General features: G+C 38.7%; 1 non-coding gene across 1 annotated transcript; it reads left to right on the top strand.

Moving 5' to 3' along the window:
- Positions 1-6,682: 6,682 nt before the first annotated feature.
- Positions 6,683-6,788, top strand: LOC141620171 (small nucleolar RNA R71). The gene has a single exon (XR_012531902.1). It is a non-coding gene; the product is annotated as a small nucleolar RNA R71 (small nucleolar RNA).
- The last annotated feature ends 373 nt before the right edge of the window (positions 6,789-7,161 follow it).

Below are 7,161 nucleotides of genomic sequence, written 5' to 3'. Positions count from 1 at the left end.
GATCAAGTATTAGGGGATGCATCTACAAAAATAATAGCCACCTTCCTCATCTAAGTGGCGAAAATCATCTAAAGGAGAAGCAATCTAAGGGTATGCATTCTATTGTAGATATTATTTCTCCAAGTTATTAAGTCTAAAAGGATACCAATAAATCACCTCCAAATTGTGTTAAACTAGGGTACTTTTGTCCACAATCTCTAAATACTTTCGTCAAGAGTAGACTCCCTATGGTGTTAGAAACACTGTAGGATTTCGGAATTCCCCTTTTTGCCTAGGCAAGAAGAAAGGCCGTCCCCTCTCCACCATGCAATAAAAATGAGATTAATGGAAAAAGGGATCAATATGTTTTGAGTATCACAATGGTAGTTGCTTTTTATTTATTTTTCCCCTCAATTTCTTGTGGCATTTTTCATTGAAGGATAATTCTTGCCATTTTTTATGTTTGGCATTTTGATACTTGCCAATTTTTCAATTTTGCATTCTTTTGAACATTTTCAAAGTAACCTCATTTTGTAGCAAGGGTAGTTTTATTGAAGCATATGAATCCAATTTTGTTCCTCTTTTCATTTGTGCAATTTTTGAAAACTTTTTGACTTTCATTTTGGTACTTGAACTCAAATTGGAGATTTTTGTGCCCATTCCCTTTTTGTTGATAAAATGGTGATAGAGGTGAAAGAACGGTTGCATGGCTTCAAAGGTCACCTTGGAATAAACGGCAGCCAAGGAGTTATCACACCACAATGTACTCTTGACTAGGCCTTAGTCCATGGGTCAAAAGATACTATTATGACACATCCTAGGGTGTCGGGAGGGTATTCTAGCAAACAAAGTCTCAAGGAGAAAAATTATCTACAAGGGCGTTATATACACTTGCCAAGCTTCCCAACTAGACATTTTCACAGAAATTTCCTAATATGCAACTACATGCCATAATGCAACTATCATATATACAACCTAATGCAAATGCTTTTATCACTAGTATGCCACATAATCTAAATGCAACTCCTATAATCACATTGGTTTGTACCGCATCAAACAAAAAGAAGCCACGTTGTCATTAACATATAAGAGAAAAAAAGGAGATTTGGAAATATCATACCATGTGGTCTTCATATTCCTCATGCCTCGAATGTGGCGTAGTTGGTCCCAAATGATAGGAGTGAACAACAAACAAATATATACAATATATATATATATATATATATATATATATATATATATATATATATATATATATATACACACACACAATTCTACACTACAAATAAAGAACATGTTTTTGGATTTTTTTGAAAATTTTCAATTTTTATCATTTTTCAAATTTTTGAGTTAGATGTTACTTGTTAGAATGTTAGAATTCCTCATCCTCACACTTAGAATGGACATTGTCCCCAATGGACAAAACGATAGGGAATTATGCAAATGAATGGTATGATATGATGCATGATTCTACACTAAATGCACATTACATGTGAAATATTTACATGTGATAAGTATATACAAGTGATGCAAACTAAACTAAACTAAATGATGCATGATTTCTATTGTTCGGAGAGCTAATTTATATTAACTCGCATTCCTTATGAGTGAACTTCCCCAAACCGGACAAAACACTATTAGTAGTGCAAAAAGAGGGAAGTTCATTCACAAGGCATAAAATGCAATGCATGAATGAAATTTGTCATTTTGGATTCTTTGTAGTGGGAGCAAAAAAGATAGACACCTCAATGTTGCCGAGGTGTGAGTCCTTTGAATGGTGCTAGGACTTAAAAACTCATAACTACCAAGAGCCCAAAACAACTCTAAAGATGAGCTAAACTAGATGTTATATAAGCTATACAAGTCATGTCAATCAATGTAAACAAGAGATAAAAACAACAAAGCAAAAGGAGAGGTAGGAGACTCATAATGGAATAGGTCGAAATGCTAGCATAAGCCATCAACCCCGTATTTGTGTCGTCCTCCTTCATGCTTTGTTCAACCATCAATCCTCAATAATATCATCACCATTTTTCTCCATGGAACCGGAGGATTCAAGATCATCTTCTTCTTCTTCTTATTTCGAACTTGAATCTTGCTCTTCATCATTATCATCATTTGACCCACTACCTTCTTCATCATCAACGACCTCCTCACTCTCCCTAGTTTCCCGGGCATCTCCTTCTTCATCTCTAGAAGCTTGTGGAAAGAACACTTTCCTATCTGCCCAATCCGGCAAAGAACTCGTGGGATCAAGGAGTCCTTGCCTAGCAAGGTGGTAAAGGGGCGGATATTGGGCGTAATAAGCATTCACCCAATCATTGTACTCTACTTTATGGATGTGTTTCATGAATTGTACCAAGTAGTCATTGCCCTTCACAACACTAGGCTCATTTGTTGTGAATTCTTTGTAGGCAAATGGGTAAGGAGGTACCACTAGGGAGGAGGTTTCTTTACTTGGAACTTGTTGTTGTTACTTGTGATACTTTTGGCATTTGTTGAAACGGGGAGAAGGTAGTTGCTCTGGTGAGCGAAAATGCGGCAAATCTTACTTGGCAATAAAATAGAGTCGGCATCCTTGATGATCCATTCATAACCTTGGGCGGAATTCTCATATCTTGCCCAATGAAATTTGTGAATCAATTAGTGCATATCAAGGAGATTATTTTTTTTAACCGATTTATATGCTTTGTCTTTGTTGAATTGTCGGTTAAAGTGCTTTTTCAGCTTTGTTATCAAGCCTGCATTGACAATAAAGGTCGCGCCATCCTTCCCATTTTCAATGTCCAACCATATTTTGATCAATAAATAAAGAATATTGTAGTCTTTGTCGGACTTCCCATTGACATTCATGAAAGATTCAAGGTAGAGAAGATCTTGCTCGGTCAAGTGATTAGCTTCTTTTCGGGCTATAAAGTTGTTAGCCACAAACTTATGCCAATACCTAATACCCGGATGATGAATGTATAAGGCATGGCATTCCCGGAAGGCGGTCAACTCACGACCGGTAATGGCTTTCCAAAGGGGTTCAGCATTGAACCCCGAAGGATTTTTGAAGAAGCTTCGATAGTCTTTGAGCCCGAATACCTCACCTAGATCACTTTTGCACATTGTCCTACTCTTATTTTTAAGGCGAAATTCAACATATTTCCTAGCCTCAATGTTATACTCCCTCAAAGAACTAATGAATTCCAATGTCAAGGAGGGGTAAGTTAACTCATTCATTTCAAATAGGGTAGATAACCTCGTAGACTTGAAAAATGCCTTTGTTTGTTCGAGCACACCCAATTTATCCATGGTATCTTGGCACACAAATTTAGTATCAATAATCTTTTTCTTGGCTAGGGATTCGAATGCAGTTCTATGCTTATCGGAAATAAAAGTTACCTCTGGAAAAATTTTCAATTGCTCAACTTCCGGGACAGTGGTAGTAACCTCTCCAATAGCATCAATGGTTTTCCTAGCTTACTCCATTTGATGTTGAGCCACTACTAATGCCTTTTATGCAAGAGCTTGTTGCCTTTTGGATAAATTTGGGGCTTTTGGTGCTTTAGTATTGCCTTTGATCCTTGCCATGATGATTCTCCTTTCAAGTTGATATCAACAAACCTAGATTAAGCTTGAATGCTCCTTCCTTCTTCCAATTTCAATCAAATGTTCAATCAATTTGGAGTTTTCGGATTTCACCCTAACCCTAGAAATTTTGATTGAATTTGTGGAGATTTTGATGTTTGAATGGTCTTCTTGTTGACAAAGGAGTGATTTAAATTTGTTTAGAGCAATTCGCACTTGATTTTGGTGAATTTGGTTAAGAAATTTGTGTTTTTGGATGAGAGGATTGATGTTTGTAGTGAGGGAAAATGTGTGTTTGTGTTTGAAGATGAAGAAAAATGAAGAATGAAGAATGAAGAATGAAAATCCCGTGTTTTTGGTCTAATAGTAGGTCGGAACGGGCGTCCCAAATTGGGGACAGGCGGATTTTTAGACAGTGAAAAGTTTGCACTCTGGGGACGGGCGTCCTCGGCTCAGGTCGAGTGGGTTGACTACTGGGACGCTCGTCTCAAGCTGGGGACAGGCAGATTTTTATGAAGTACATTTTTTTTCTTTTCTTGCTTTCTTCAGCTCCTACGAGCTCAGGTCTGCTCGTGGGAATCCCTTTCCCGTGCCATTTTTTTCTTCAATTCTTATTCTTTCAAAGGTTTCACTACAAAGGCTTGTCTAGCCTAGGAAATTGCTTCTCCACACTTGATCATCAAACACTAAACATTTTAACCACATTAAAATCCCTCCCTCACTTGCTCTCTTGTTACACAAGTTAAACAATAAGGCATATAAAATGCATTACAAAAATTGAATAATGTACAAGTTAAATGAAATGCAAGTTAAGAGCTTAGAATATTTATAAATGGTGGTTTAGGGAGGACTCACTAAACTCTCCTTTTCTTGAGAGGTGTCAAGGGGGTAGAGTAAGGACGTTGATGTAGCTCAACGTCTTGAAGAAGTAGTCAAATGCTTGTTCATTGTCATGATAGAGGTCTTACATAAACCTTGGCGCATTGTTGTCTTTATTCATGTAGTAGTCCGAGTGAAAGAGGTGACAAGGATCTACATAGACTTGGTCTAGAGTTATAGCATTCCCAATGTACGGGTTAACAAGTCATTCAAACTTGTCATCCCATACACCACATACTTCCTTTGCTTCTTTCCCTATGTTGGGTGGATCATGAGTTGGCAAGAGCAACTCTTCTTCCTTGTTAACACGGCCAAAGAGGCCTTCATCAATTCTTGTCATGAGTGAGCTTTTCAAGCTCTTATTCTTGTTGTGAAACATTTCATGCTCTTCGAATAGAGCCACTTCAACATCATCAATATCTTTCTTCCAATTGGGCGGTGTTTCTTAGCGCTTAAGATTTCCATCTTTCACGTGTCCTTTGAATGGAGATTCTATTTTCTTCTTCTCACCTTCCCGGCTATAGTGATCAACCATAAAGCACGCCTCAAGCAAGTTGGGAGCTCTCATAGTCTTGTCAAGATTAAAGGTGATTGTTTCAACACCTACTTCAAGTGTGAGCATCCCGTGCTTCACATCAAGCACCACTCTGCACGGTGTGTAGGAATGGTCCTCCTAGAATGATTGGAATGTTGGAATCTTCCTCCATGTCAACAATAACAAAGTCCACTGGTATGAAAAACTTTCCAATTCTTACCGGCACATCTTCTCATACCCCGAGTGGTTTCTTTGTTGTCCGGTCCGCCATTTGTAAGGTCATGTTAGTGCACTTGATATCTCCCACTCCTAGCCTTTCACATACTGAATATGGCATGACACTCACACTTGCACCTAGATTACATAGTGCCTTGTTGATTGTAGTGTCACCAATGGTACATGGAATGGAGAAACTACCCGGATCTTTGAGCTTAGGTGGGGAATTCCCTTGAAGGATTGCACTACTAATATTTGTGAAGGCAATGGTTTCCAACTTCCTTATGGACTTCTTCTTGGTAAGGATATCTTTCATGTATTTTTCATAGGCCGGAACATGGTCTATTAGCTCCATGAATGGTATAGAAACCTTTAGGTTCTTTACAATCTCCATGAACTTTCCAAGTTGCTCATCAAGCTTGGGTTTGGCTTGGCGACTTGGGAATGTAAGTCTAATTACAATAGGCTCTTTCTCAACTTCTTTGGCCTTCTCTCCATTTCTCTTCTTTGATGGGTCATTGGTAGTTGCCTCTACTACCTTAGGATTCCTTTTCAATGGTTCAATTACATCCCTTTGCTTGACATTTTCTTCAACAACATCCTCTTCAATGGGAATCTTAGGTTCCTCATACCTTGTACCACTCCTAAAGTGGATGGCATTGATAGTCTCATGTCTTGTAGGTGGATTACCTTGAGGAGGTAATTGTCCTTTTTGGGAACTTGAAGAGGCCAATTGGGACAATTGTGTTTCCAACATCTTGGTGTGGGCAAGGATATTATTGATGGTAGTGTCTTTGGCTTGGCTATCTATTTGCATTTGAGCAAAGAAATCTTGTTGGCTCTTTTGCATTTAGAGGACTGCTTTTTGAACATCAAAAGCTTGGTCATTGGATTGATTGTAAGAAGGTTGGTTTTGGTTGAAGTATGGTATTTGAGTGGGATTTCTCATTGGAGGTGGGGTGTATGTGGGTTGAGGATTTTGAACATTTTGGCTTTTGTATGAGAAGTTTGGGTGAAATTTGGTGTTTTCATTGTAATAGTTGGAGTAAGGGGTGCCATTCTTGTATGCTTGGAAAGCATTCACTTGTGCCCCTACACTCTTGTTGATCATGTCCCAAAGTTCCACAATTCTCACACACTCCATTTGGGATAGAGGAAGTTGTCACCATGGCATTGGCATGTTGCTTGGATGATTGAGAAGCCTCATTCATCTTGGCTAGGGCCTTCTCAAATTTCAAGTTCATTGTGTCAATATGGGAGCTTAGTTGGGCACCCAAATCGGCACTCAATTATGTGACGGAGTCAACTTCATGTCTCCCTCCCCTAGTAGCTTTTCTTGGCCTACTATATTGAGAGTTATAAACTGCCATCTCTTCTATCTTTGCCCAAGTTTGGTTGTCATCAACCTCGGTGAATCTTCCATTAGAATCCATGTTGAGCACATTCCTTGCATCTTCATACAACCTATTCCAAAATTGTTGAACAAGAAACCATTCACTTAGTCCATGATGAGGACAAAAGCGACATGTATCCTTGAATCTTTCTCATGCCTCATATACGGACTCTTCATCTCTTTGCTTGAACCCGGTAATTTGGGCTCTTAAATAACATGTTGGTCTTCTCCGGAGGGTAGAACTTCTTGTAGAAGGCAAGTGCTAACTTCTTCCATGAATCAATACTTCTTGTCTAGGCTTTTTAACCATTGTTTTGCTGTTCCGATCAAGGAAAAAGGAAACAATACCCATCGAATTTGATCTTGAGTCACTCCCGTTTGAGAGATTACATCACAAAAAGTCTCCATATGAATAAGGATCCTCACTAGGCATCCCTCCAAATTGACTTCTCTCAACTAATTGTATGAATACGGATTTGGCAATGAAGTTACTGGTTAAGTGAGGTGGTGTTGGAGTACCATTTGGTAGGTTCTCCTCGGTTGGTACGGAATGAGATGAAAACTTAGGCATTGTAGGTTGAATTTG

The sequence above is a fragment of the Silene latifolia genome, chromosome 1 (genome assembly GCF_048544455.1).
Source record: "Silene latifolia isolate original U9 population chromosome 1, ASM4854445v1, whole genome shotgun sequence".
Taxonomy (NCBI): Eukaryota; Viridiplantae; Streptophyta; class Magnoliopsida; order Caryophyllales; family Caryophyllaceae; genus Silene; species Silene latifolia.
Note: the sequence above shows the minus strand (reverse complement) of the source record. Positions and strands in the feature narration are given on the sequence as shown.